Consider the following 24,793-nt stretch of genomic DNA (forward strand, 5'->3'; position numbering starts at 1 on the left):
ACAACTCTCCGTCCAGACGGCAGGAGGAGTGCTGGTGGCTCCATGAAGCATGCCTGCTGCTGGAAAAATGAATGAACTGCGTCTTGTTGCCGTCAACTTGTCCCTGTGCTGACGCCAGCCTGCCTGTTTGCTCGGAGCTAATTGAATATTTAAGTATCAGAGGGGGGCGTTTGTTACCCCCAAGGTCCCACCTTCCCGCTTTCACCCCGCCCACCCCTCTTTCTCTCTCGCCCCCCATCTCCCCGTATGCATGTGCATGTGAGGTGTGCAGTTGCTGCAGTGCTTTCCGCGCTGGATGCGGGTCTGCAGTGGGGACACCGCAGGGCTGCTTTCATTCGGCACAGAAAGCTCACATCTGGATCCACAAAGGTTAGTCTGAGGTCAGCTCGGAGGCTACTCACCGTGTGTGCTGCTGAGAGAAGCTGTCCTGAGGTGGCACAGACGGCTCAGTGAGCTCAAACACAACAGTGACCTCCACTGGATCCTCTGTAGAATTGATTCTGACCTTGGCACCGTGGGCGCATCACAGCCTTCACGCAGTTCCTGTAAAGATTTTGGACTGCAGTGATGCTTCTGTTATTCACAAAACTCAAGTGTCATCCAAGGATAAAACATATGAGACAGAAAATAGTGCTTTTAATAAAGTGGGAGGTGTGTTTCCACCTGCCTTTCTTTGCAGGGATGGCAGAGTGCAGGCCTGAACTTTGGCTGCAGTCACAGTCTTTCTAGCCCGGAGGGAATATGCAAATGCGTCAATATTGCTTTGCAAATGCAGGCATGTCAGTTCAAAACAAACATAAAGAGAAGCCAACTGATTTCACTCAGGTTTTCTGGATATGCAAGGTTTTAAGAGCACAGAGCGTGACGGTTTTATCTTTAAGAGGTTCTGCAGGAATTTAGTACTGCACTGCCATAAAAATGGGGAACTTGTGTGAGACAGATTTTTGGAAAGAACGGTTGAGGTTAGTGCTGCAGAGGGAGATATGATGACTTGGATCCTACAATTCCCATGATGCAAGTCAGTAATGATCTAGGTCCCAGGTATTTCAAACTTGTTGTCTCTGTTCATAACACAGGTTGTCTGTTAAATTTTCCCAACCCCAAGCCCAAGTAACCCTGATGACATCATCAGGGTCAAGCTGACATTGATGTGTAAAATTAGTGGAGTGCCCCTTTAAGTTCACTTGGATCAAAACTCAGGAGAACTAGACATTCTACTGGATCTGGATTTTTTTTTTTTGTCAATTTAGTATAGTAGTAGTAGTTTCCCCAATGTTTGTACAGTTTTATTAGTTAAATTTTTGTATTTATTTCTGCCCCTTAGCAAGACACTGGCCTCTGCATTGGAGTCTGTCCTGCGCTCCACCACTACATCTAAATGATTTAAAATGCAAAGGATGGCCATAAATAGAGTATAATTAACTCATTTATTGATTGAATTGAATATCATTGGTAAATATTTGCATATATCCCTCCCCATAAAACATTGTACCCCAGACATGTTGGTGAGTGTGATATTAGATAATGCAGACTGTACCATTAAAAGTATTATACAGAACCTTCTTCTGTCTGTGCATTGTCAATCATGTGAGTGTCTTTATGTAAACAATGGAGTTTCAGTGTTTGTGCAAGAACAGCCTTCATCTCTATATGACTTTAGCTATTGTTTATCTAGTATTCCCTGTTCAGTTTCTGATTGTCCAGATGTAGTGTAGCTCTCCCTGATGTCACAAGTCAAAGTCAGTAAATTGTGGGTGATATGCTGCTTGGGTATTTTTAATGCCGTTACTCACTCTCAGACCAGAACATCAAGACAAATTCCCCTGGCAAGATGAAAACAAATACAAGAGAAAAGCTGATAAATCGCATGTCTCAAACAATATTATGAAGGGAAAAAAGATCAAGAGTGGTGTGTTTCCTCCAACCTTGTTCTGAAGGACGATTTTACCTCCAGAATGTTTTACTATGTTGTTGATTCAGGATTTCACGGCTTTTCCGGTTGCGATATCAAAAGCGTCTATGAAAAGAAAGAATTGCTCATATTCTTTGAAGATTTTATGAAGCTGTCCACCTGTCTGCTCTGAATCTCTCCCACAGAATTATGTTACAAATTTCAATCATCTGTAATGAATTTATCTCAAATCTAGATGTCAGTTCACTGTTGTTTTTCCTGCTTGCTTAATCCTTTCTTGCACTGGTTCAAATGAGTCTTGATACCTCATTTCTGATAGATGTTTTGATCCACAAAGGCACCTGCTTTGATGATCACACGGCCAGGGCTCCGTAGTGCACAGAACGCTGAAAGGGGAGGCAGCAGCTCAGTCCATAAGGACTGGGGTTTGGGACTGGAGGGCACCCAACACCAAACTGCTTGGGGTGCTGTGCTGTAATGCCAATTGTGTGTATAGGTTTCCCTGTGCACTTGTGTGTGTGTATAAATAAATACTAATCAGAGTATAAAGATGAATGAATTCATAAATAAATAAAGGGATTCTTGTTTGTGGCTTAATATGCCTTATCAAATAATAGCAATGTAACTGAACCAGTTTTGGTCCTTTCACATTCACAGTGTGAGCCGTACTGAAAGCTCTCTCCTTCACACCACGACTCGCTGTCGTACTTGAAGCATTCCAATAATTCAAACATTTTTTAAGCACAGAAAACCCTTTTTCCCAATATTTTTTTGTCCAGATCAGTCGAATGTAAACCAGTGTTTCCACTTTAGCTAAGAAAAAAGCATTACAGAACACCCGAAAGAACAAAAACACAAGGACAAGATGTGTCAAAGTGCACCAGCTTCAGTTAATAGTACACACAAATATTGAAATTACTCGACGTGAGCTTCTTTTTTCTTTCCTATAAAAAAGAAGTGCTCCCAATACACTGTAAGTGAAAGTCTCCTTCATTTTCTAGCAATGACAGGTGACGTGGCAGCACTTTCAAGCCATGAAACTCTCCAGTTTAAATCATCTGAAAAAAGATGAGTGACTGTGCTAGAAAACATCTGCTTCTTTGATAATATATATATATATAGATATGGAGGGAAATTTGACTCCTGGGGTACATTGTGGTTTGGCTGAAAATTCTCTGCCAATGATGAACCAAAGCTTAAGGTTGCCTTTTGTAGAGACTGGGCAGCATAAATCAATTCACTGTCACGTTCTGAAACATTTACCTCTATATCATGACATTATTCAGCAGAACCGGGTCTCGGCTGGGAATCAGAGTTCATGTACATGAGAGTGAACTGTTACATATAGTCAAATAGCGAACTGATTATTATGGGAAAAACAAAGGATTGCTGCAATTTGTCTTTGAAAAATTAGACTGTTTAAAATAATATTAACTATTATATCATTAAATAATAATATTAACTTGAACTGAACAAAGGCACATAGCTAATTAAGTTTTAAGTATACAGTAATGCAAATAAGCTACATTAAATTTCCCTGATGAAAAGTACATAAAGTGAATTCTGTGTAAAAACTAACAGCATAATCCTTTAATTCAAAATGGACGAGGGTCACTCTGGTGCCAGTTTTCAATTCCTCCACTGCCATTACTCACCACACTGACCATTGTCTCATGGCCCCACAGCGATGCAGGTGATGACAACAGAGAAACATACTGTGAGGGCTTCAGAAACACATGGACAGTAAATTCCGTTTCAAGATCAAAAGAATAAATATGATGTGATTTAAATAAAAGGGCACTAGATGGTGCCAAATGGCTGCATGATCACTCCTGTGTAGACTTCCTCAACCTCCTGAAAGGGGCTGAATGACAGCGGCTGTATGCTTGTTGTTTGAAGTGCATACATGGTGGAAGTGTGACCAACTGTCAGTGCATCTAATAATATCCTTACTTATAATTATACTGACTTGACACACACTTATAACTGCTGTCACTGAGGGTAATTCATATGATTGAGTTATATGAGCATATATTTTTACAACAGTCTTCAACAGAAATGACTTCAACTCAAGAGGGAGGCAAACTCAAAGAAGATAGATTAAACTGGAAAAGACTTTGTCTAAAAAGTTTATAAAGAGGTAAAGTGTCACTGGTCATAAGGAAGTTGATGTGAACACACACACGGAATACTAGACTTCGACAACTCCTCCTCTCCTCTTCATTTATCTATCCCCAGTGGAGAGCTTTCCTTCTGTTCATTTGCTGATTTATTTGTTTGTCCATCATGTGATTCAATTACATTCACCTTTGGATGCAAGCTTGCTGAGCTGCATGCTGGGCTGCACATGCCGCTTTGTCCGACGCAGCCAAAAGCCATCGAAGTGTGGTGCAAGCTAGCAGTGCCACTGTTGCATTGTCTGAAAGGGCCTTTAGGCACCAAAACGGTTTAGGAAAAGATCATGGTTTATTAAAGAAAATATGTTAAGTTACAGACTGGAGCTCTGGCTGCACAGTCGGAACTGAAAGTAACTGGTGAACTGAGAATGGAAAATTTAGCTGGATTAAGATTCAGTTATCTGTCTTATTGTGTACAGCATGTATATTTTTGTGACACCTCATTATTGAATAAAATATTTTTTTCCTTCGACTTTGAGACTTTAAGTATGAGAGGGAGGAGGAGGGGTGGGCTGGAGTTTGGCTGTGTCACTCAAGTTCTCTTGGTAGTAGTACACTCAGTGAACAAATCACCGAACATGCACCGTTCCCTCGCAGTGACAGAATCTGAGACATTTTTTACTCCTGTTTTCTCTTTGAAATCAAATGTTACATGTGTGTGCTTGCAGCATTGCACACAGTAATGTTAAATGTCAGCCGATGTGTAAAATCAGTCTACATAGTGTCATGTATCTGGACTGCACTTCAGCACTAGCGTTGCTGAATCATTGCAGCTCAATGGTAGCAGCTCCAATCAGCTGTGTACTTGCTGTCTTGAACACACCCCATTTCTACTTCAAACAAATGACTTGAATGACTTGAATCACTGCATGTTGGCTCACAACTGATTCGGAGCTCAGCTGAACTAATGAAGAAATCATTTTCAGGAAGTGATTCAGATCAGTTCATTCACCCAGAAGATTTGCTCGCTTGAACAAAACATTCACGACTGACCCAACACTGTCTGTGATTGCTGAGGATGGGTTTATACTGGAGTTAGTTGAAAGCCTAAAGGATACCATGTGCATTTTTATCATCAACTGATGGAGATGCTGACTTTTTGCCTGGGGAATTATCAGTCTTAGTATCAGTCTCAACTCACAACAACAACAATAACAACAACAACAACAACAACAACAAAAGCATATTCAATTCAATATGCCTTTATTCATCCCGCGAGGGGAAATTCCAAATATATTATATATCCAAAAATATTCATATGTAAGCAGCAAGGCAAAGCTTAACAGGTGCAGCAAAACTAATTGAGGGGGATTAGACGTAGCAGATTGACCAATTGGATGTTTCACCAGTACTATAATATGACTGAATATTTATTAAAATGGCCAAATGTAGTGTTTCACTGTTGCTTTGTATGACTGCTGAGATTGCACTAAGCAATGCAGATGCTGTGTGTGTGTGTGTGTGTGTGTGTGTGTGTGTGTGTGTGTGTGTGTGTGTGTGTGTGTGTGTGTGTGTGTGTGTGTGTGTGTGAGAGAAGGTGTGTGTGGGTCTGTGTGTATATCTGCAGACTTTGTGTGTGTGTGTATGTATGTGTGTCTGCAGACTGTGTGTGTGTGTGTGTGTGTGTGTGTGTGTGTGTGTGTGTGTGTGTGTGTGTGTGTGTGTGTGTTCTTCCCCCTTGGCTCATTCAGACAGACTGTAGTCAAGAAACCGTTTGGTAATGATGCATTCACAAACAGCTCATCCAGTGGGAGTTTATAAATCCTGTTATCACCACTGCAACCTCAAACCGACTTCCCTTCCCACGTTCAGGTTCAACCATGACACAGCTGTTGATACAATCATGATACAGCAAATGAAGAGGAGGAGAAAGACAGAGTGAGGAAACTGCAGGGAGGGAAGAAGAGCAACAGGAGAGTAGGAGAGGAGAAGCACTGAGAGTAGAAAGGACTGGCACCAAGGACCCCGACTCAAATGATTGGGACAAAGAAGGGAAGACCTTGTGGCTTAAGAGACTGTCCTGCCACAGCTGTGCTCTTACAGTGTGGCCTGTAGTACAACAGTGAAAATGTTGAGTAAAATAATACAGCAGACTACACTTTTTGGAAAAGATTGCTGCACAAACCCTCTTTCAGTCACAGGAAAGGAGTACTTCATTAAGTGAAGGGATTCTGGAGGTCAATTAAGTTCGCTGTGCTGATCGTTTTAAATCCACAGAATCGCCACAGGCTAGTTTCACAGAAAAGGACCCAGCCTTGTGTTGGATTAAGCTATTTTATAGCGGAGAACTGCTCTTTAAACAATACTGAAATTGTCTTGCTGGCTCAGGTCAAATCCAACTCTAAACTCTTTGGCTCATGTCTCTACTGTACACTGTTCAAAGGAGCAGCAGTTCTCAGATGATTTCCTTGGATTGCAAAATCATTTCATATAATGTGAGAATATCCAAAAACACTATTCCATAGCGTGTTTGAAGTGTCCCATCTCCTTCCATTAACTTGATGAATTAAAATCTGTTGTTTAGCCTGAAAAATCCTAGAAGTCATTACAAGGAGGAAACCAGATCACCGTTGTTCCTGTTCTGTCACTCCCTCCACTCCTATGCACCTCTCGTCTTTGTTTAGCTCAGCCCTCTTTGATTTCAAATCTACGTAATACCTTTGTTTTGCAAGACAAAAAACAGTATTCTGTCTGATTGAGGAAGGCAGCAACACAATGCACAAAGCTTGGCAGTATTATGTTTTCCCAAGGCATGTGAAAACATGAAGAGGACATACCAGACAATTTATCACTCCATTTCTGTGAAACACTTGTGGTCTACGCTATTGTCACTTCAGGAAACCACAATTTGATATTCACCACAATGACATGATTTGGGAGGACATTCTCTGAAATTGCATCCGCTTCCTGGCATGACACAAATGTACGTATGTAAACGTGCGTGCTTGTCGGTGCCACCTTTATGTGTCATACTAAAGTTTCTCCGGTCTGACCGAGCTTTCACTGTAATCATCAAACACACACATGGTTACAATTCAACCATATGGCTTTAAGTAACGGAAGGAGAGAGAAAAGGAAAGCGAGGAAAGAGAGGGAGAGAGGTGACGGAGGCAAAACAAATAAGGTGAAGTCAGGGAGCGAGAGGTAAGTAGAGGGAGGAAAGGGGGAGAAGGGGGGAAAATGAAGGGGTGGAGATGAGGACGTTGGAGTTGAGATGGAAAGATAAAATGAAATAGGCAGAGTACACAAGCAGAGGATGGAGATAACAGGGGCATGAAGAGTGCTACCTGGAAGCTTTGCTTTCAGGTTTTTGCAATAAAGTATCAAGATCTGCTTTATTTACTCATCAGGTTTTAACTGTGTGGCACTTATGGTGTGTGTGCACATATGTATATATTGCTCCTGCTTTACTTACCTGCATGCATTGCTTTCATGTCAATTAGTCGTCTGTATTCCTAACAGGAAGTTTAGCGCCTTCTCAAAGGACGCCATGCTCCACCAAAGCAGTGCACTGTCACTAATTCTCTTTGTGATTTTCATGGGCAGAATCTTTATATGTGGTGTAGAGAACAGTTGTGTGGTGGCCCCAGGATTGCATGTGTGCTTTTTGCAGATGATGTGATTCTGTGGTCTTGACCAGCAAGTCACTGTCCGAAGTGAAGGAGTTCAAGCATTTTGGGGTTTCTTGCTCACAAGTGAGGGTAAAATGGTATTTGAGGTTGACCAGCAGATTGGTGGCTCATCAGTAGTAATAAAGAGGCAGCTGAGCCTCAAGATGAAGCTCTTGACTTAACAGTCAATCTTCTTTCCAAACCTACCCTATGGTCTTGACCAAAAGATTGAGATTCCGGATATAAACGACTGACAGTAGTTTCCGCCCTGGGTTTGTTGTTAATACTCAAACCTTCAGAGAGAGAGAGAGACGAGACACAGCAATCATTCAAAACAGGCACACACTTTGGTCTTTCGTGGAAGGCATTCACAGTGTTACTTTTGTTTAGACATCTGAAAAGCTGCTGTGTGAATAAAGAAAGTCCGAGAGTTCAAACCCTGCCTGCTTTCTCACCTCCACCAGTGTATGAATGTCGGGTTTGAGAAGTTACAGACACAAACAGTTGCTGGTTAAAGTACTGCGTTATATCACATCATAATGATCATTATTCTGTTGTGCAGTGTTGTCACTGATACTTTGTTTCCTGATCCCAGTTGTCTGTACGTGCATAAATGCATCTTTCAGTGTTCCGTGTATATCTGCCAAGTTTACATATGCATGATGCACTTGGGCTGTTGGTCTGTAATCAAAGTATACAAGACCAACAGCATGTTATCTGTAGCAATGTGCTGGCTATTATGAGGTATGTCTCCCCTTTCATTTCTGTGTATATAGCGTTTCAGAAAACCTCTTCTTGCTTGTCTGGTACTTAATATGCATCCAGCAGTAGAGGTAAGACAGGGCTATAAACAGTGCTGTGGATACATTTAGTAAATAGTTTAGATTAAGTTTTATTGCAAGGCTTGGGAGTAAGGCTATAATCTTCAAAAGAGCACTACATCTTCACAGCGTTTCTCTGTCTGGCTGTTTCTGCCTGTTATTGTATGTATTTCTCAATGGGTCATCTAAGTGTTTCCCTTGTTCTCGCTGTCTGTCGTCCTCTCTCCTCTGTTATTTGGAAGCCACATCATTTTTTAGTCCTTTATCTTTTTGTCTGTGTTATCTTTTTGATCCCCGATTACAGATCTCGACTCAATTTCAGTTTCAACTTTCTGTGTCAGTGACGTCACTCCACGTGAGGCAAGAGAATATTCCACCCACTGTGTTACGAGGAAGATCTATCAGAAAATACCATCTATCTGCTGCCTCCCATTTCTAAACCTGCTTCATTTTGCTTTTCAATTCCCCCTGTGTCTTGTAGATAAGAACAATGTAGGTGAGCATTTAATCAGCTTAGGCATGTTAGGAAAAATCCTTCAGTAAGACTGAAAATATTGCAAATTAGCATGGGATACAAAATGAAAACAACACTGAAGTTCTGTTTCACTGCCTCACTTCCTCTCCTCTTCCTCTCTAACTTTCTTGATCTCACCTCAACTGACCTTTCTGCTTTCTCTGTTTCTGCTCATTTCCCTGTCCTTTCTTTCACTCATATTTTTCTCATCCCCATCATGGTGCTTATCCTGGTAACCTCTGCTCCAAAGATGGTTTTGGTCATGCCAGTCTTTAATTAGTACACCAACACCACACAGTAAACTTTGTTCTAAATACAAGATGAAAGGATGTACATATATGTAAAAATATTTCCACATCTTGTCCTCCTCTCTGTCTTCCTCTCCATTTTCCTTTGCAAAAACCCAAACATGCGCCTTCCAGCTGGGTGTGTTGCGTGTAAAGGAGAGTTAATTGGCCTAATGTGGCTTAACAACCCTACCAGCTAATGGTGTCCGTTTACAGCCAAGCGAACCAAACCCAGCAAACGAGTGAACGGGGGCACTGCTGTGACTGCGGCCTGAGCCGGTCAACTTGAATTGGACTCACCTGGGAAGCAGGATTTATTCCAGCTTGATTCACTCAGATTTACTGGTTTAATTGAATAACTGACCCATGGTCATGGACCTGGGTTAAACAGCTTCCTTGCATAATGGACAGGAACAGGAGTGAATGGATATGTGGTCGCTGAAGGGGAAAATTGTTTGAACTCTGAGAACACTGTTTGATGTCCAGTATGGGATCTGGAGTGCTACCTGATTTCATGCTGTTTTCGCTTGGTGTTTTGTAACAGCTTCAGTATTAGCTGGTCATTTAGGAGGTCACTGCAGTGCTTAGAGGGGTGGACACTCCATACTGTACGCCTCTATTATACCGCAGTTGGGCTTGTGCACTCTCTGAATATGACATACCTGCAAAGTCAAATTATTTCCACTTTGTCGTGCATGATGGTCAGGTTTTAAATCTGAATGTCATTTGATCCTGTTAGAGCAGTCCTAAACAAATGTGCTTCATTTTCTAGACATGTGATACAATTGTAATGTACTATACTCTCTATATAGGACAGAAGAAGAGGTAACAGAAATGCAGCATAAGCTCTCATGTTTTGGTCATAGTGAAGACCATGTGATATGATCAAAAGCCTCAGAACAAATGGCTAAGTGGACCTTGATTAGAGATTGGTCTTTCCACTGCTGTTTCAGAGGTCAAGTATGAGATGTGAAGCCTGACTAAAAGTGCTCAACATTGCGGAAGATTTCAACATCTGCAGGTTCATGACAACAGAGCAAATCTGATCTGATAAAAACTGTGTGATACAAACATAAAGTAAGTGGTCCTTGAGTTGTTTTATTTATATTTACTTATAGTCCATTCCTGTCTAAACAGATTTTCTGCCATTTAGCCATGACTCTGAAAAAAGTTGTTCTTTTGCTTTTTGATATCCAATAATGATTTTCTGTCATTGCCAAATTCCTCTTGTCATGGCTTTTGGACATAAAATGCAATTTCTCTGCACTGTGCAGCTGCAGCCAGACTTAGAAGATGGATGCATATGTGTACTGACACTGACACTGCAAAATTTGATGGGGTTTACCAAAAGTGGGACATGAGCAAGACAGTAACATGATCATCTTCACAACAAGATTTGCTTCATTCATTCTTGCATAAAGCCGCATCACAAAACTGCTGAAAACTATGTGCATTTATTAATAATCATACACTTTTAGAGGATTGTGTGGTCTTGGTGGAGATATGGGCATTAGAAATCTAAGGCACTGTGAAAACATCTCAACAACACTTGTGACACAATACGTCACTAATCCTTGACATGTTTCAGGCCCCCTGTCCAGTTCCAGTCACTGAGGGCCCCCTCCAACAGCTCCACTGATCAAAACGCATTACTGTCACAGGCTGCTCCTTACTGTATCTTTCATCTGTGTTTCCTAAGATAACACAATCACAAAAATCTGTTAGGAGCTGATAAAATCGAATATGTGTGCTTCGCAGGATATTCACTAACCAAAAACTGAAATATAATCCCCATAAAGCCGCCTGGGAAACTGAAACTGTAGGCTGCTGTTGAGTTGAGTCTTCTTGTAAATGTGACCGCAGTCAGTCCCCTCCTCATCACTTTTTAGTGGCATGTATGTGAGCCAGTGTGTGTGTGTGTGTGTGTGTGTGTGTGTGTGTGTGGCAGCTAGAGGAAGTTGAGTGGCATTCTGGTTTCCTTTCCCCAGCTCTATAAAAGCTGGGAGACCATTTGTTAATTGTCGGTTGGTTAGCCTCTGTCCCCACTGTAACCCGAAATAAAAACCACTGGACATCTGTACCAGCTTTGAGAAGGTGAACCACACTGCTGTACCTTCACCATCTGCAGGCAGAGCATTTTATGCTGTTTGGTGGTTTCTTTGATCCAAAGTGCTTTCTCAACATTGAGTTAACCTTGTCTACAGGCGATTCTACAGTTCCTGAATGTTGCAACAGAGACTGAGCATTACAATGAAGAGTGATTCACATCCATATTTGGTAAAAAAAACCCCATCATGGTTATCCTCTGGATATCTTTTGGCCATTGTTCTCATTGCTAAACACATGTACTCCAGACATTTCTTGTCAAAACCAAATGACGTCAGCGGATAGCTAAATGGATCTAGTGCTCATTGCAAGAATCTTATCAGTTTCCTGTTGTAGTTAACTGTTTGTATACCATAATCTTTACTTGAGCCACTGTGGTCTGGAACAGACATGGTTTATAATAGGCTGGTTGACAACACGTGGTTGATGGTTTTCTCCTTCACTCAGAGATCACCTTAAACGTTTCTTGTCCCTTACTGCACAAACTTACCACTTGGGTTGTCACTGATCTTTGCCTCCTATTCCATACATGGAAAATCATGGCAGCTGCTCTGGAGATGCTATCAAATTTTCTCCTATGTAAGATGATTGTATCGAAATAGACAATGGTGTCAATCTCAAGGAATGTAAAGTAGACAAACCCAACAGTTTGGCCATTATGGCACTCAAATATGGTGTAAATCTGTAAATTAAGTGTAAAAAATGTATCAACTAGACTCATGCCCAACTTTTTGTCCAGTACAAACATCAGAACTCTGGACATGACTTGGGATTTATGGTCCATCAGTCGTGACTCATTAAAATCTAGTGAGACTGTAAGTCCCACCTGTGTCAAACCAACTAAAGCTGGGTTTTGTTTGGCGACTGTAGTTGGATACTGCTGACCTCCTTAACTTCCTGTACAGCTGTTTTGTCCCAAACAAGAGATAAGTAAAGACATTATTAGACACAAATTCCCAAACCAAACACACGAGACAAACACTTTGTAACTCTGAACAATAATACACAATGACTCAACACACTGCAACCATTAGAACTGAGGGAAAACTCTGCAGTTGTTAAAAGTCCTACAGTGTACACTATTATAAAACAATGCAATTAACCTCATCTGTATTGTATCTTAAGAAGTTTAATGGAAGCACCCACATCACACCCTGTACAGAGAGAGTCTGATGTTATATGAATACATATCAAACAGTTCTAAAGGTCCATACAGTATATTACGGATGTCAGCGCTGTCAGACAGGAAAAGAAAAAGTTGTACCCTTAAGGAAGACATTAATGTGGACGAAGGTGAGCAGGAAAGGAATGTTTCATAAAACATCTGCACAGTACAGCAACATCCTGTTCACCCTTGAGGCCTGACACTGCAACACACCACTTTAATCTAACCCCTGTCTAAGATCAGCAGCTACCAAAACGAGGGATGTTAAGCATATTCTACATCTGGTAAATAGGCTAAAGTATAAAAAGATAATAGCTTCTTTCAATTAGCTTTGCTTATTTGCGAATTATTTTTAGCCATGCTAAAAATTAACGTGGCCCTTGGGATGGCAACCTAATTGGTTGGTCTACAAATTAGGTCTCTGTTTTTGACCAAAACCTTGCAAACTAATGGCTTTTCCAACAGCCTCAGCAGCCCTTCATGATTAGCTCTAATTAGCATATGCTAGCATGTCAACATGCGAAACCTGTAAACGGTATACCAGCATGTTAGCATTGTCAGTGTGAGAATGTTGAGGCTGAAATTTGCATTTGATCTGGAGAATCAGGTCTGGACTTTGTCCGGAGTTGACCTTTCACGCATTCAGCACACAACAGGAGAATGTCTTGTCAGATATGCTCTCACCTACTGGAAATCTTCTGTTTGGTTTAGGAGAGACGGTGCCTGGGTGCAGCGTGCAGGAGGAGGACTGATCTGTAATGATGAACATTTTTGTGTTGATATCAATACTACATATGTATTGTATCTCCAACATCAGTGAAAGAGTGGAAATCAATATACAGACAAGCAGAGAAGAGTATGAATCAGCTACGCCATCAGTGCCATCAACATGTGAATTCTCCAGACAGTGACCAGCTCGATTCACACATGGGCTCAATCCGACATTACACAGACTTTGTACTGGGGAGCTGGTAGGGTTAAGTCTTTGTTCGGACATTTTCCTTCACACATGCAACTCCTTCCAGTAATGTCTAAATAAGTTCAGGGTTGCAGTGCATGTGTGAAAGGCACATTGACCTTGTTTAGCCTGTCTGAGATTCTACAATGAGCCCTCCTGATCATAACAGACATAATGAGCAGATCTTACAACCACATACTATACCTCAGATTGCATTCTTCTTTCATGTTAACACTGTTTTCATGACCTTTTCTGTTGATATTAAATATTGATTGGGGACAAGATACCAGGGAGAGAAGGGCGTGACGTGCAGTAGGAGTCACAGGTCATGTGCAGTATTCATTGTTGGGTGGTGGATTACAAATGACATAATAGGAGCTCATCCTGAGGGAACCCCAGGCCAATCAGAGTAAGTGCAAACACCAGCAACCAAGAGAGAACCTGAATTAATAACTTGACCATGCGTGTGTGTGTGTGTGTGTGTGTGTGTGTGTGTGTGTGTGTGTGTGTGTGTGTGTGTGTGTTGACACAGATACACATGCGCATCCATGCACGCACTGACTATTTTGCTCTTACACACAGGCAGCCTGATCAGAGAGGCTACTGGAGGTAATTGTGTCAGAGATGTATGGTGTTAGAAACAGAGTGACTGAGGCTGCAATGAGAACAGAGCAGGCAGGAAAGGAGGGAGGTAGAGAAGGAAAGCTGGGGCTAGAGGGGGCTGCATGCTAATTGGAGCCAAATGGACAGCAGATGAACTGAAGTGGTTTGTTATGTAGCCAGGACTCTCACTCACTCTCTAACACACACTCTTTCTTCATTGCTCCTTCTCTGTCTGTCTTTTTCATGTGTAATTAATTTGTGCTTTATGTCTACATTTCCTTTTTTGGTCTCTCTCCACCTGCAGTGTACTGACCTATAGTATAACACAGCAACATTAAAGACCTTCAATATGGGCTCAGTTTGATTCACTAAACACATGCTGAAATAGATTTTTTTGAGTGGCAGGGCACCATGCTGTCAACACAACAACATATTATCACCATATTAAATTGATATGAAGAATATGTTAGCAAACAGACACGCAGCTACATTGGCATTTGGAGTTTTTTGGCCATCCAACCAATGTATGTCCAACATTACTTTCCTTTTTCAGCCCTGCTTTGGTCTCCACTAACTCCAGAGGAAGATGTTTGGCTCTTTAGCTGTCAAGACCTAGACACCAACTTTGTCTTTTCCCGCCAGGCAGGTAGCATACAGCTGGTTTATCAGAGCTTTTTTGCTAAAACAATTGCTTGCTGTGGCTCTAAAGCAGGTTGATGAAAGTGGTGACAGTGAATCAAAACAGTACAACCAAAGTGATGAGCTGAAAGAAGCTAAAACTCTGTTGAGCTCAGTGTAACCACAGATGTGGGTGACATGTCAGCGTGGACTCTTTCACATTACATTATTAATAATGTAATATAAAAATACTGATTACTGCAGCTTTAACTACAACTGTGAATTATTGAGAATATTATGAATTGACTGTTAGCATTTTGGTTTTATCGTTGAAAATAAGACTCACTGGGTAAATTGTGGAATTATTATATTATAATTAATACAGTAGTTTAGCTTTTCATGCTACAGCATATCAGCACATATATTTCAAAATACAGATCAAGTAAAGTATATTTTGAATTCCAAATCCTTAGAAAATATCCTCAAACCGCTAATAAAGAGGGAGAAAACAGCAGCTGAGATATTTAGATGTTACAAGACGTAACACGTACATGGGATTTTCAAATACTTCCTAATCTGTTTGCTGGTTTTTCCTGGAGCACACAATGCAAGCAACGCCAACAGGGCAAGAAATGTTTGTTCAAGTGAAAGAAATCAAGGAAGAGGAAATACAAAAGCTTGAAAATGCAGAGGAGAGAAAATGGGAACATGGGGTGAAAGGCTGCTAAATACAAGACATAAGTAAGAGGTTGTAAAAACAGTCAAATCAGAGAGGTGGTGAAATATATGGCATGTTGGTTGCCCAGTTATGAAGCTGGAGTTGAAATAGGATTTCCCATAAGCCCCAGCTGTCAGCAAGGCACTTAGCTGACTCTTTATCACAAGTCCCCTTAAATCTCTACTCACTAAATATATTAAATTGCAACTTTGTGCAAATCGCAGAACCGTATCACCAACCAAAAGAGTGACCAACAGTATGAGAATGAGATTTAGGTCAGAGATTACAATAGCATTTGTGTGGGCGTATGTAAAGTTGGTTAGTGTTTGACTGCATGTGTGTGTTTGTGTGTTTTCAGGAAGAACCCTGAACATGGTAAGAATGTAAGTAATTGTGCTGATCCAATTAGCTGCTGACCTGCAGTGTCAGAGCCAATCAGGACACAGAACGCCATGGGGTCGTTAGATGAAAACCAAAGGCCAAATACTAATTAGCCTGCTAGTTTTTAGTTCTAGCAGGCTCTGTGTGATGGGGAAGAAAAAGGCAGCAATACACGCACACAGTCAAACAACAGACACACTCCCGCACAGACACAGACACACTGGAAGCGGAAAGTGTGCACACACAGCAGGAAAATACTGTGTGATCTCTGAGCAGCACGCATAATCCACCTGTTAATGCTTGATTTGATGATCAAGGTGAACAGCGTAGTGCAGCTACCAAATCAGAGAGAACATCTATACAAAATACCTCGCTGTGGTTCAATGAAAAATGTCAAAACTGTAGAAAAGAAACTGACCTTGTCTTCGTGTGTGTGAGATTGTGAAAGTAGATAATTCTAATTAAATTCTTCAATCAAGTTACAGTCACATGTTAGGTGATGTTGTTTGTCTACTACTCAGATTTGTATTGAAACTGATATAATGAATCATTTAAAACAGATGCACGCTTCCTTCTGCGTGCTGATATGGTTGGTGTAGTTCAGCAGAAAATAGTTCCTGCATGAAGCGTCTCAAAGCGAGGTCTGTGGATTATCTTGGCTAACCAGGTCATGGTTTCTGGAGAGACACATTGGAGAGACACATTGGAGAGAGACATTGGAGAGAGACATTGGAGAGAGACATTGCCACTGAGGTTTTCAAAGGTTTGTTTTGGTGTTTTCAGCAACACAAGCCGAGGGCCATCTAGTTCCATTATATTCAAGAGAAGGCAGACATCTTTAGAGCCAATGCAGTTCACCAGAAGTCAGCAGCTCACACCGAAACAATCCAGAGTTGGATGAATCCATGGCTCTACAGGTGAGAGGAAAAAGTGAAACAAGTGAATGTATTTAACTATGGCCTCATTTAGTTATGTGAATTAACAGACTTAGATTTCTTTTTACAGCTAACCTTGAGGAAAAAATAAATAAATTAACTGTTGGCTCCAGCTTGTCATTGCTGATCTAACTCTTATATAAATATGTACATCCTCTGAATAGACTCAGCACTCCAACAGCTGGATTAAACTTCAACATATGGGATACATTCCTTAGGTTTGCTCTGACATGAATTACAAAATAGTTTTAATATCTCCTGACATTCAGTGTAGAAAATGTTAAATAATTCATTGATCTCAAAGATTCTTCGGCCTTTGTCAAACAGAGCATCTATTGTTTTCCAGCTGCTAACCTCCTGAATGCTGAGGTCATGACAGACTCTGTCTTATAAATCAGAAATAAAATCTGTGATCATTCAGACGGTGAAGCCAAGTTAGACGTTGAGTGTTTCTGGCAGGATTGATGTCTTTTGGGAAAACGTCTTGAAAGTTTTAAGTGCATTATTAGTGATTGATCAGTGCTGAAAAAACGAAACAGATGTACATATGTCTGTGTATTTGTGGTTATATGCCTCTGTGACTGTGCTGAGCTGTGATACCTATTGATCTTGCCATAGTTTGGACTTATAGCACACTAAAAACATCAGTTTTCAGCAGATGGATTATTTATTTTGTGACACACACAGACAAACACAATAAAAGCATAATCAAGGTTTGATGCTAGCAGCACACTTTTAGGTCATCACCAAATTTAAGGAATACTCAAATTTGGTTTTCGCATTCTGTTTTTGTACAACCTTGCAACACAAATAACTTTAAATAACCTTTTAAAATGGAACTGACTGTTCTGTCAATACTTTGCATGCTTAAATCCAATCCTAACCACAACATTCCTGTGTCACACCAGTCCTTTCAGCCAAGACATTTATGAGGGAGCCAGTTTCTCTGCAGGAAATACATTATGGAGCATTGTATGCATATATATGGCTGTTACCTGGTAATATTTAGCCACTCCAACACTGCTAGTTAAGTCCTGAACTCTGACCTCATACTTCTCACTTCCCAGCAAGTAGGTGTTAGCAGTCAGACACCACTTTTATTATCAAATGCTACACTGTAGCAAGTTGATTTAAAGGATCTGTTTGCACAAATTACAACCCGCCCCCCATATATTTACCCACTTATCTCTTGTGGTATCTCAGTACATCTGAGGCAAGTGGAGTTATGCGTGTTGCTCAATGCACGGACAAATAATATTTGAAAAACTGTAAGATCTCTTTCCAGAAACAATGTCCCAGTTAGGCTGGATCATCCACAGACCTCACTGTCAACAGTTTTTAGGGGAACTATTTTCAACTGAAGAAATAGTCCCCAAAACTATGCGCATGGTCAAATACCTCTAGGGATAAGTGATTTTTTGGAGTGATTTGGGAGAACTGACCCTGTCAGTCGTGCTGCACTGTTCTATCCAACACTTTACACTTGTGTGCTGCAATTGGCTAAAACTTCCCACTGAGTTCACTGAGGCCACGTTGCCTCTACAGGGAGATCATTAGTGACGGTGCCAGTCCTTTAGTGGATACATTTTCACTTTGAGCATTTTATGAAACAAAATATATCACATTAGCTCAGCTGTTCGCAGATGGTGCTGGTTTTTAGTTGTTGAAGACTGCACAGCACTGACTGTAACCACAGTGAAATCCCTCTGCAACAGAAGTCGCAAAATTAAATCTTTGATTCTAAATTCTCTGACGTTCAGTTTTTTTAACCGCTCTCGCTGTCACCATCTATTCCCCAACACTTCCACACAGTCCTTTGAGTTGAGAAAACCGTGACGCTGTGTGTATTTGATGAGTAAGTCCCACAGCAGTCACTGTTTGTGTTGTCAGCCCTGAGCTTCACACGCAATATCAATTATGGCCAGACACCACCAAGACATTTTACCACTAAGAAATAATCATTTAAATCATGATGATGGTGAGTCCATTGGCTTCTCCTCCTCCATTCTCTCCTTTGATGTGTAAGGATGCATGACTGGCTTGCTTCCCGAGTGTCTCTAAGAAAACATCCAGGACATTTAAGCCAATTACATGCTCCTTGACTTTGAAACAGAGATTCAGCCCGTGGAGGAAGTTTAATAAATCGAGTTAAATACTTAAAATTCTCACTCTGTGGTCACGAAATACTTTGATTCAAAAGGGAATAGAATGGCAGTGACATTGTACATGAGCAGTAATATGAATATCTATCACCCACTGTAATACATTTGACTCTGGTTATTCAGAACCTGCAAGCCTCCTCCCAGTGCTTTTAAGACTGACCATCCTGTTAGCTTTTGGGCATCAGGGTCAGTTCAGGAGAAGTCACCAGCAAACAGCAAAAATCCATCACCAGTTTACATCTATATCCCTACCCTTATATAAAAGTTTACATGCGTCACTGCTCCAATGTAAAACATGATCTGACAGTAAAGAACGAGGCTTTGGACCAGGCAGGAAAGGAGTTTCTGACCACTGCAAAATGTGCCATTGACTCAGGCGTGTCAAATTGAAATTATACGACTTTAACAAAATACAAAATGATGTTGGCCCTCTGTACACATTGGAAGCTTCTGCACTGCAGAGCTGTTTGCTGCAAAGTCTCATAGTCAGCAAAGAAGAGAAAAATCATGTTGTATTGATCCCTTTTGTTTTGCATTTCCAATTTCCCACTAAAAAGCTCTAGTTTGAGCTCGGTCCTCTTGCCCAACTCTGTTCCAAATAAACTCACATCCAACAATGATCTATTGTCAAAAAGACAATCTAGTTTGTTAACTCTTAAATGGATACCTCAGGTCTTTAGTGACCCATGACTATATTACACCCAATCTATTTAATTATATTCCTTCAGTTAAGCATTCAACTCCCAAATATTCTTCAGCTATTTGTTTTTCACAATGTTCAGTGTCAAAATAGTCCAAAGTAGTGGTCCCCGGAGAGGTTACGACTGATAAATAAAGCTACCTCAACTACCTTGAACTTGCTGCTATGAATGCAGGGAAGTCAGAAGATCTCACAAGAGACAAATGTTTCTGGAAAAGCTTGTCCTTCAGCTGCTGTGGCTGCGGCTGCAGAAAAGGAAAGTGGTGCCTCAACTCTGTAAAGCTGATGGATGCTCTAAAACCGCTTTATCTGAGGAACTCCCACAAAAATGCTGGAGATGCCACATCTGTCCATCCATGTTCAACCGCTAAACAATGGTGCAGTGTGCACAACCATGTTGCAATGACCACAATCGACTGCGATCCTGATTAGCGTGCAGATTTATTTCGGTTTGGTAGGTGTCAAGTCCATGAGAATTTGCAGGCGGTCACGTGTGAGATGTGTGAGTACGCAGAAATTTAAGAAATAAAAGACACATTTTTTCTGACATCTATAAATGGAAAAAAAAAGTCAGAAATTGCAAAACTACTTTTTTGTGTGTTTTGTTATTGTGAATAATAAAATTCTGAAAAGCAATATGATTTGCTTGTGTGACTCTGGATTATATAAGTGTCAGGTTGCTATGTGAAACAGCAGTGCATGTATCAGGATAGATAGCGGGCACAAAAATGTACTTGTGTACTTTCTGGCGCTGACTTTGATAAATGCTCGCTGCATCTAACATTTTCCTATGACGGGTGAGATGAGGGATGTTGTGGGGATATGCTAATGAGCACAGGCACCAAAGTCAGTCTAGTGGTGAGACAGTGATGCACAATTTAAGACAGAAGTCATTGTGCTGGAGGCTTTTGGAAGCATCCTTGGTGCCACTACTACACACCATCGGTGCACTTAAAACATCAGAAGAATCTCTCAAGAATGAAAACTTCAATGTATTTGAGCAAAAACTGCTTTTCTGGCCTGCCTTCAAATGCCCCTTTAGGATGTCGTGCATAATGATGCTGTTTGAAAAACCACAGCAGTTTAAAATACAATTCATTTCTCAGCATGGTTTAGTTGGACTTTACAAACACATTTGTTCTGTGTTCTTTTTTGTAAAACTAGTCTTGGTTAAAGCAAGTCTCACTAAGCCCTGCTGTGGATAAGCCACTAATGATCATAGTTAATGATGCAGCTAGGGCTGGGGGGTCAGATAATTCCTTGATGCCAGTAAATTGCCAGTAAGTAGTTGGACAGGCAAATGAATTGTTAAAGGAAGAAATGGGAGCATGAGGTTTTGGAAGAGGGGGTACACCGCCTGTGTTTACATCATGATCAAGTCTGACCAACGGATTAATCACTTCCTGCAGAGATTGGAGGAGTGGGTGGGTGGTCACAGGCATAGACAGAGAGGACTGTGTGTGTGTGTGTGTGTGTGTGTGTGTGTGTGTGTGTGTGTGTGTGTGTGTGATAGAGAGAGTGCCTCGGTATATATAAAAAAAGTTAAGTCTTGCTAAAAAACTCAATTATATTCCACTGATTGGTTGCAAATCTCCACCCCCCCTCGTCTTACTGTTCTTATGCTATTTTGCACGGCACATATGAAATAACGCTGGACGATTTACCCCTCAAAGTTCAGAATAATGCAGGATAGGCACATTTCAACTACTAGCTGTTTTTGTCTTTAGTGGTGTGTCTGTTTTTAGCCTTTTAAAAACTTTTTCTTAATGCTGTGAGCATCACAAATGAAATTCCATTAATCTATAAAAAACAACAAGACCTGGATGAAGACAGCTCAAACTGTCTGATGGTTAAACACCATAAGATGTTAATGAAATACTAAGTCCTGTAGTCATTTTGAGTGAGCTGACCCTTTAAATAACCAAGGAGGAGAGAGACCGCTGTAATATTTCAAGGGGAAAAAGCTAATCTCTGAGAAACGTAACGTCCTACATTATCCTGAATAATTCATATTCATCACCTTAGGTATGCTGTCTGTTGACTCTATGACTTTAATTCCTGTCCATGCCTTGAGATGATTTATCTAACTACAGGGACATTATTGTGTTCTCATTGTTGCGAGAGGCTGCACGTATGGAAGTACATCAGTGTGCACAATAATGACACTACTGCCAATACTACGAAACTTTGACTTCAAAACAAAATTTTCCAGAGAAAAGGATCAAACCCTTACATTTTTGTAAACTAAAAATGTCTCTGCAGCTCTGATGGAGCTCAGGATTCAACCTGAGAACAGCTGCGGTTTAAAAAGTAATTTGACTATAGCCTACACACACGGAGTCTTTGCACAGCAGCCTGTCTGTGTGAGGTGCAGAAAAAATCTGAATGTCATTTTCTGATTTGCTGTTAGATCCTGTCCCACCCTGTCCCTGTGCAAGAGACAACTAATAATTATAAATAATTAATAAAGTTACCACTGTTGCTTCCAGATGCACAAATGTTCACAGTAACTCTCTCTCATGGGGACATGGGGGTCACTCACTTCTACACCAGCTTCTGTTATTTTTGGAAAAGCATGGAATCTTGTCTGCTTCCCCCAAAAATTTTAAAAAGAAAACAAACAAACCAACAAAAGTAGCTAGTTAGTCTCACCATTATTAGTATGACGAGTAAACTGTGGGTGCCGACCATTATTTTATTCATAACAGCTTACATGCATTACATTTCATGTTATGGAAAAGAAAAAAGTCATTTTTATTATCAATCGAATAATTTGTACTCTTACATTAGTAATCGGTGCTTTGTATTTGATATTGTTTTTGGTGTGAGACACCAGTTTTCAAGCCTCTTGGTCTGTTGCTGCCCAAGCAATGCCACAAAGGCTGCCTCTGCACACAAGACAATGCCTGATTGGACTTTTTAGCTCTGAGACATAAGCCTTTAAATTGGCTGAGGTGCACACACAGAATGCACACACACAAATGTCTCCCACAGCACTTAATACTTCTAATGTATGTTGAGTTTAGTCTGTCTTTGATCCACACAATGCCTCACATATATGAATCTTACATTATGATCTTATGTTGGATTACTTAGTTTGTACACTTGCATACGTATATGTGATAGACTGACTGTGCACCAAGTGTCAGCTCATTTAAATCAGGGTTGAAAACATTATTATTTGCTACAGCTTTTACTTAAAGTAAATGTATTTGCTCAATGGTTTTAATCATTTTAAATGCTAAATTATTGTCTTTTACTGGTGTCCTTTAATTGTATTTTATTTTTATTTTTTTGTTCTCTTCTAATCAAAATGTATGATTTTTATGCTTCTGTAAAGCACTTTGAATTGCCTAGTGTATGAATTGTGCTATACAAATAAATTTGCCTTGCCTTGCCTTGTGGAGGGCGTTGAAACAGAAGAAAATTTCATTCTACTTTTTAATTCTGCGTTAGTTATTGATTGACTACTCTTCAGTGTGGCATGCATTCATAACTCTTCTATTCTTAGTACAATTTCACCTTTAGGGATTGCTTTAACTTTCAGATTCCTTAGTTATTTTCCAACCAAATGCGCAACGGAAAGTGGCAGCGAGAGGCAGAATCAGTTACAAAAGGTTTTCTTGACACTGTGTTTTTGGAAAGCTTGTTGATTGTTTAGTGGATGCCAGATGCTTCCTCGACCTTTACCAAAAACACACATTGCATACGTCACGGATTCTCTGTGCTGTCTCTGCGTCTGGCTGCCATCAGCTCTTGTGATCGCACCTCAGTCAGAACACGAGGCCATATGTAACTACACGTTTGTGCAGTATTCATTTATTTATTAGCTATATAAAAATAAATCAGAGAATGAATATTGCTTAGCTGGAAGTGTGTGGATGCTCTTCATATCTTCACACATTGTGTCTTATATCTCCAGCCTCTTCAACAAGCCTTTGTTATTTGGTGAGCAGTGATCTTTATATCGATGATGACAAAATTCAACATGAAATCAGAATTTGACTGTTTTCCTTAAATAGCTTTAAAGATATGCATTGACATCATGCTAAATTATAAATTGGACATGTTTGCATGACATGAGGAGTCAAATTCTTTCCCTGGTTAGCATCAGCATTAGCACCAATGTGGGGTCTGCATCCTCTGTCAACTGCAGCTGAGAGGATACATCAAATAACATATAGATATAATAACAATATATATACTATTGCTACTATAAATCCACATTACCAAATGGTCTATCCTATTTTTTTTGCATTTCTAATCCAATCCCTAACCCAAACCTTCAAACCCTAACATTCACCTTCTCATTAGTTCACCTGTTTAGATCTTGAAGTAACACACCTTGTTGCAAAACCACAAAAAATAACTCAACACTGTACTCAAGTAAAAACTCACAATTTCACACATCAATGATCAATAAACTCAAATTCCACAATATATAATCAGTCCCTTTTTCAAGTCCCGTAACAGTTCCTGAGTCCCACTGCATGTTGGAGCAAGATCCTGAGAAATAATTATTTAGTCCCATGTGTCTATCCAGCGTGATTTGGGTGCTTCAGCATCTTGATCTCTTGTGTGTAAACACCAGGAGATTCTCACAGCTAAAAAAACTTGGCCGGTTGCACCACAGTGTACAGAGCCCAGGAGATGCAAAGATTATAACTTGTGCTCTTCATTTAATAAAACCTGTTCTTAAATTAGCTATTCTACCCACGCATTGTCTTACTTTCAAGCCTGTCTCTCACTAATCTAGTTCATGAAAGGCTCCTTGGCTTTGGTGACAATTCTAAAGTTAGCTGGACATGCTAACAATAGCAGCTTATGTGTGTTACTTTCACTGAAGTGAATTGGCTGTAGTGACATGTCACTAATCTCTACCATTTGGTTTGCTTGTTTTCCCATGAGGGGAAGTCTTAGTTAGGGGGTTTTCTATTTCTGTTTTTGTGTTTATTTGTGTGTGTGCGCGTGTGTGTGTGTCTGTGTGTGGTCTCCTTTCTTGTAACACTTCCAGGCTACAGAGGTCATTAGCAGCCAGAAAACAGACAATCAGCCATTGTAAGGTCATTACTGGTATTTACTGTTAAATGAATGAAATGAAATAATTATATGTGATATAATGAAA

This window comes from Chaetodon trifascialis, chromosome 7, assembly GCF_039877785.1.
Source record: "Chaetodon trifascialis isolate fChaTrf1 chromosome 7, fChaTrf1.hap1, whole genome shotgun sequence".
Taxonomy (NCBI): Eukaryota; Metazoa; Chordata; class Actinopteri; order Chaetodontiformes; family Chaetodontidae; genus Chaetodon; species Chaetodon trifascialis.